Genomic DNA, 7,816 nt, shown 5'->3' with positions numbered 1-7,816 from the left:
TAAAATAAGAATCCTTCATTTTGCCTAGAGTGAAACATTAATTATGTGCCTCCTTTTAAATTAATGGATGAAATATAGGTTTTAGGGAGTGTGTTACCAATCCTAGTTGTTTTGTTTAGTTCAAGTTTTAAACAAAAACAATAAAAATTTATTGAACAGCAGACAAAATTTTATTGAACAAACTGTGTCTGGGCTTTACACAGACAACATCCAAAATTTTTTCTAACTTAAAATTTGAAAAATTGGTATCACATGTACCTTATTTAAACATTATTATTTAACACAAAGGAGAGTTTTAGTATTGATATATTCTTGCAGTCTCCATTGGTCTCCGACCTTGTTGGTCGTACTCAAAGTAAAGGCTGACATAGTTCTTGACAGTCTTGTACAACCTTGGTTGAGTTTCATCAATGAGCTTCTCTAATGGTTCAATGTATTTCTCTGAATCTGGAAGATAAAACACTGCCAAAGATATTCTCTCCCTCTCTGAGTTTGTCAACACTCTATGAACTGGACTCCTGAATATCCCATTGCTTACAATCTGCCATATTACGAACAAGTTCCATGGTAATTTTAGAATATGTTCTTTGAATTGAATTACGAACAATTTAGAATGTGTTTCGAGTAGTTGAATTATAGAGTTAAATTACAAGTTCAATCTCGAAACACTTCTAAAAAGAAGTTAAATTTTAAAAAATGCATACTAAGTCCCTAAACTTTTACTTTTTATGTCTAAATCATTCCCAAACTTCAATGTTCCTAATAAGTTGAATTTTCAATTTTATGTTGATAGGTTTACGATATATTCAAAATTTTGAAATTTAACTGATACATTAGATATAATTCAATTTTTATGTTGAATAGAATTATAAACTAGTAGACATCTGTGAATTTTAGAAAATATCTAGTATGCCAAAGATCTTATACACAAAATTAAAAATATTTCAGGAGACACAATACCAATAGAATTATAAACTAGTAGACATCTGTGAATTTTAGAAAATATCTAGTATGCCAAAGATCTTATACACAAAATTAAAAATATTTCAGGAGACCCAATACCACACAAAACCTAAAAATTTAATTTGGTCCTCTTTAGTTACTAATTAATTTTTAAAAAATGAGGTATCTTTTCACTCAATTTCTTAACATAATTTGCATCTTTTAGAATAGAATTTCACCGAATTCCAAAAATAAGTTTTGAAAAGCTATATATATATTTTTTAATTTCCAAAACTTAAATTTGGTTTTTGAAAATATTGATTTCAAAACTTAGAGATGTATTAGGGTATGTAGGGTTTAATTTCGAAGTTGAAAGAGCTACGGTTGAAATATGGTGCATTAGCCCTAAAGGCATATTTGTCTTTTCTTTTATACCTACTAAAATTAGGGTTTCTCTCATTCTATTTAATCTGAATTTGGGGTCTCTTGTATGTATGACACTAAAATGATAAAACTTTTTCTATCGTGGTTTTTTCTCCCTGAATTAAGGTTTTCCACGTAAACCTTGTTTTGTTTGTTTTCCCTTTTACTTCCAATATGGTATCAGAGCAAGGTGATGAAACCTTAGCCTTGATAGAAGAAATTCAGTCATCAGACGTACTTGATGATGGAGCAATAGCCGACCCAACAAATATGGCCATGATTCAAGCGGCTATGGATCAGTATCTCCGGATAATCTTGAACCCAGCAACCCTACAGCCGTTGATCGACCTCAACCCTACCGCCGTCAGAGCCACGCTGTCGAGTAGCCGCAACCCAATCTTCGAGCAACCACGGACGACCCAGACGACGAACAGTCAAACCCTAGTCGGCACGCCCTTATTCGCACAGCCGCAACAGGCATCGGGTGAGTTTGCTCCAGCTTCTGGGTCAAGTCAGACAATCATGCACCAGCCGCTCGCATCCACACAAATCTCGCTCCCTCCGGTTGCTCTTCCCTCCTAATCAACAGTCGTGCGTCCTCCCAAGTTTGTCTCGCACCAGTCGGCCACCGATCCTTGCGTCGACGCAGTACTTGGCCGTGTAGCTGCAAACGACAGTGCCGAAGTGTTTGGGCAGGTGAATCATCTGACTGATTTTTTGGTTCCTTCCAGCAACAGTCTTCCTTTCAGACACATGGGTCTATCCCAAATGTGTATCCAGTTCAGCCTTGGTATCGAGTGGGTAATTCTATGGGTGACAGTTCAATTCCCGGTTCCTAAGAGTAGAAACAATCGAGATCGGAGACCCATGGGGAACTCCAACAGCAATTGGCAAGCCTCCAACAACAGATGGCAGTCCTTGGTTCAAAACTAAATGGCCACGAGTCTTCTAGCCTTCCAATCTATTCAGAAAACCTGGTAACAGTGTTCCCTACTTTACCTACTACTAATTTGTTAACTGGTACTTTGGGAAACTCTGTAGGAATAATCACAAGTGAGAAGTTGAATGGCCAAAACAACTTTTCTTGGTCCTAAACGATTAAAATGGTCTTTGAAGGGCGCCATAGATTTGGGTACATAACTGGAGAAATACCGCAACCGAGCCTTGGGGATCGCCAAGAGCGGGTCTAGAAGGCAGAAGATTCTTTACTTCGGTCGATACTAATAAGCAGCATGGAACCTCAAATTGGGAAACCCCTACTATATTCAGTCACTACACGGGATATCTGGGATGCAGTCTGTAGGTTGTATTCTAGAAGACAGAACGCATCTCACCTGTATACTTTACAAAAACAGGTTCATGAGTGCAAGCAAGGAAGCATGGATGTAACATCCTATTTCAACAGTATGTCTTTGTTATGGCAAGAGATGGATCTATGTCAGGAGATCATCTGGAATTGCCCGTATGACAGAATTCAGTACTCGAAGATAGAAGAGGTTGATCCCGTGTATAATTTTCTTGCAGGACTGCACCCCAAATTTGATACGGTTCGGAGTCGAATACTAGGGCAGAAACCCATACCATCCCTCATGGAGGTATGTTTAGAGGTTCGATTGGAAGAGAATAGATCAAGTGTAATGAATGAGTCTGGGGTTACTACTGTAGAGTCAGCTGACTTTGGGGTGAAATCCTCTGAATCTGATGGTGACAAACAAAATAGCAAAACACCCACAGTATGCAAGCATTGCAAAAAACAATGGCACACGAAGAATCAGTGTTGGAAACTGCATGGCCGACCTCCCAATGGTAAACGTCGCTCCTCAAATGATAAGTCAAAATCTGGGCATGCTATGGTGAGTGAATCAGTTGAAGAGGCCACACAACCTCGGGTACAACCTCAGACACAACCTCCGATAACCAACCCAGGTGATTCAGGTACCATAAGGATCGGAACAGTTGCTCAATCAGGTAACCCTCAATCTTTTAGTTTTCCCATTGAAGGGAATGAGTTATGGATTCTGGATTCAGGAGTGACCGATTATTTGACTGGCTCATCGGATCGATTCCTCTCGTATTATCCGAGTGCTGGGAATGAGAGGATTTGTGTTGCGGATAGGTCCTTCGCTCCTGTTGCTGGAAAAGATAGACTGTCACCATTTTTAGGGATTAGTTCTACAAAATGTCCTACATGTGCCAAAAATTTCCTACAATTTGTTATCAATAAGTAAAATAACAAAAGATTTGAATTGTATAGTTGTCTTTTCACTAGATGCTGCTTTGTTTCAGGACTTAAGCTCGGGGAAGATGATTGGCACTACCCGATTTGACAGGGGCCTCTATTTCCTTTCTGAAGATGCTTCCTCCAGGAATTTGTTTAGGACTAGTTTTTTATCTTCATTTACTATGTCTAAAAAAGATTATTTATTGTGGCATTTGTCTTGGACATCCAAGTTTTCAATTATATGAGATATTTGTTTCTCATTTATTCCATAATGTGATATTTCTTCTTTGTCTTGTGATGTCTGTATACGTGCTAACAACATGCATTTCTTTTGTCTCTCAGCTTATAAACCTACCTAGCCTTTCCACTGTTTTATCCATAGTGATGTTTGAGTCCTTTTTCAAACGTTTCTCTACCCCTGTCTGGTAACCGTGTTTGTTCACTTTCATCGATGATCATACCCCGACTTACATGGGTTTTATACTCCTTGCGGGAATAAGATCTGAGCTGTCTACTTCCCAACAATTCTATACCACATCTTCCATTCAGTCTTTTAATACGAGATTACCATCTCAAAGGACAATGGACGTGAGTTTTTCTAATTCACACACTCCGGGAATTACTAACGTCAAAAGGGATGTCCATCAAAAACTCTTTGTGCTTATACGCTTGCAACTCAAAACGGGTGGCAGAACGGAAAAAACCGCCATCTTATTGAAGTTGCTCGTTCTTTGATGATCCCTGCGTCTCTCCCATCATACCTATGGGGAGACACGATTCTCACTGCAACCTTCATCAGTGAGGCTATAAATGTTTTCACCCACCGTCCAGAAAATACTTTGTCACTATGGATGCCACATTCCTTGAAGATAAACCATTCTTTCCTGTTAGTCGACTTCAGGGGGAGACCATGAGTGAAGAGGCCAACAGTTTCACATGTCTGTACCTATTAGCTTTAATCTTGAGCCTAGTTCTACTATTCCTGAACCCAGTCCTGAACCCATTCCTGAATCCACCCTACCTAGTCCCGAACCTATCCTACCTGATATTCCAGTGTCTGTCCTCCCCACTAGACAAATGCCCTGGATAACATACTATAGGAAGAATCTCATAAAGGAAACCCAGGAAATTCCTGTTGTTCCATCGGAAAATGTCTAAGCATCGGAACCAACTCAGGTTCAAGATCCTGTTGTTTTAGAGAAGATTCTTGAAGAGAAGCCTGGGTGCATAGAAGGTGGTGAGATAGACTCAGAGAAGGTTGAAATAACATGAGGTAATGAAGTGTTGGAAGACTCTTAGGAAGGTGAAAAGTGCCTCAGAAGTTTGATACTGGAGAGAGGTCGACGAAAATTGGCAATTATGATACCACTCTGGATATACCAATCGCTTTGATGAAAGGAACCAGGTCATGTACAAAGTACCCTATGCACAGATTTTTAACCTATAGTAACTTGTCTCCTGTTTTTAAGGCTTTTACTACTCAACTGGATGCCTGACAATACCTACCAGTGTGCATGCAGCCATGGAGGTTCCCGAGTGGAGAGCAACAGTAATGGAAGAAATGAGAGCTCTCGAGGCGAACCAGACTTGGGATTTAGTGACTCTCCCCAGAGGTCACAAGACAGTTGGCTGCAAATAGGTGTTCACAATAAAGTATAAGTCTGACGGAATGCTTGAGAGATATAAAGCCAAGTTAGTTGCTAAAGGGTTTACTCAAACGTATGAGATTGATTATTCAAAAGCTTTTTCTCCAGTGGCTAAACTCAACACGATCCGAGTTCTTCTGTCTGTTGCAGTGAATAAGGATTGTCTTCTACATCAACTGGAAGTTAAAAATGTCTTCCTGAATGGTGAGCTAGAAGAAGAGTTTTACATGAGTCCCCTTCCAGGTTTTGAAGATAAATTTGGAAACCAGGTCTACAGACTTAGAAAGTCCTTATATGGGTTGAAACAGTCTCCGAGAGCGTGGTTTGATAGGTTCACAATATTTATTAAATCTCAAGGATTTGTTCAAGGACATTCTGATCATACATTGTTCACCAAAAGATCATTTTCAAGGAAGATTGCTGTTTTGGTAGTGTATGTCGATGATATCATTTTGTCAGAGGATGATACGGCAGAATTTGTTAAACTAAAACAGAGAATGATAGGTGAATTTGAGATCAAAGATCTTGGTAGTCTGAGGTATTTTCTTGGGATGGAAGTGGCAAGATTGAAAGCAGGAATCTCAGTGTCTCAACGGAAGTACACTCTGGACCGGTTAAAGGAAACAAGAATGACTGGATACAAACCTATTGACACTCCAATTGAGGTTAATGGCAAACTAAAAAAAAATTTACAGAAGGAATGCCTGTAAATAAGGAGAGGTATCAACGTCTGATAGGAAAACTGATTTACCTGTCCCATACTAGGTCTGATATCTCTTATGTTGTGAGTGTGGTAAGCAAGTTCATACAGAATCCGTATGAGGAACACATGGAAGTAGTGAAGGGCTTGGTTTTCAAAAATTATGACACACGGAGCATCGAAGCATATACTGACTCAGATTGGACAGGTTTAGTGACAGACAAAAAGTCAACCTCGGGATATTGTACCTTTGTATGGGAATATTTGGTGACCTAGCAAAGGGAAAAAACAGGGTGTAATTGCCAGAGGCAATGCTGAGGCAGAGTATAGAGATATGAGCCTAGGAGTGTGTAAAGAAATATGGCTACAGAAAGTTTTGGCTGATCTTTACCAGGACAGTCTGGGTCCCATGATGTTGTATTGTGATAATAAGGCTGCTATTAGTATTGCCAACAATCTAGTTTAACATGATAGAACCAAGCATGTTGAAATTGACAGACACTTATGGGTTATCTATATTCCCTATGTTCCTTCAGTCCAACAGGTTGCAGATGTACTCACCAAAAGATTACTGAGATAAACATTTGAAGCTTATGTTAGCAAATTGGGTCTTGCTGATATCTATAACCCAACTCGAGGGAGAGTGTTGAAATATGGTACATTAGCCCTAAGGACATATTTGTCTTTTCCTTTATACCTACTAAAATTAGGGTTTCCCTCATTTTATTTAATCGGAGTTTGGGGTCTCTTGTATGTATGACATTAAAATAATAAAACCTTTTCTATCGTGGTTTTTTTTCCTTGAATTAGGGTTACCTTGTGTTGTTTCTTTTCCCTTTCACTTTCAATAGCTACAAATAGATACAAACCTCAACTTGATCACCGATGTTGACGAGAAGCGCATCGGGAACGATGGGGCGTTGAACCAATCATTAGCTTTGAAGAACTGAAGACCTTAATTGGTTGTCCTGCAGCAAAATGGTAATGGCAGATGCATCAGCATGAGGCTTGGCACCAACAACAAGATCGGGATTTGGAGATGGAGGGTAGAAGTTGGAGCGTGCATTCAGTTGAACTCGCTCACCAAATTGTTCAAGAAAGCTATCCTCATTCAAATCCAATGAACTTGCCATTGCCTTGAGGATCTTCTCACTTAGCACCCTCACATTGAGGGTGTACTCATCAACAACTTCCCTGTCATTAACGAATCGACAAATAAAGAAAGCAAGAATTATGTAAACAGTAAAGATCTACCCAACACAGATATTTACCGAGACATGTACTAAATATACCTAAATGTTGGAGGATTTGTAGACCAGTATTTAAGACGACGACTTTGGGAGGAACAAACGATAATTCCAATCAAGAATTTGGGTGTTGGATAAAACGATGTCGTTTCCATATCCTTCAATCGCATCTTCTTCTCTCGAGTGTTTCATTTTGTGTTCCGTTGGAAGAGCAAAGAATTGTTTTATTACGTGGCGAACATGTTCCAGAAATTCAGGTGACATTCCATGGTTTATTGCCTGAAAAACACAACACCACAAAATTATACTTCCTTCCTATCATGCTTTTGAAACATTAGGATAAAAAAATCAACACATGTTTTGAGTCCCATTTGAAGCAATTAGATTTAGGTCATTTTCTAAAAAAGCCTTGGAAAGTAAAGGAGGAACCAGAAAGCAGCCCCATGAGTGAAGTCCACGGCGGAGTTTGTCGAGTTCGGGTCGAGAAGAGAGGAGAGATATCAATTACAGGAGCTTCCATTAAAGGAGCTTCCTCCAGAGCTCCCCGATGGCTTTCTTCATGGATATATCCTTCCAGCACTTCCCCTTTAGAAGCCACATCTTGCAAGACGGTGCCGGAAGGGTTTGTTCCGGTCAT

The 7,816-nt window shown here is 39.4% G+C and overlaps 1 pseudogene; it reads right to left on the bottom strand.

The window, feature by feature from the left end:
* Positions 1 to 295: 295 nt before the first annotated feature.
* On the bottom strand, positions 296 to 7,816 carry LOC120072002 (annotated as a pseudogene).

Source organism: Benincasa hispida, chromosome 2 (assembly GCF_009727055.1).
Source record: "Benincasa hispida cultivar B227 chromosome 2, ASM972705v1, whole genome shotgun sequence".
NCBI lineage: Eukaryota > Viridiplantae > Streptophyta > Magnoliopsida > Cucurbitales > Cucurbitaceae > Benincasa > Benincasa hispida.
The sequence above is the reverse complement of the archived record's forward strand: the minus strand, read 5'-3'. Positions and strand labels throughout refer to the sequence as shown.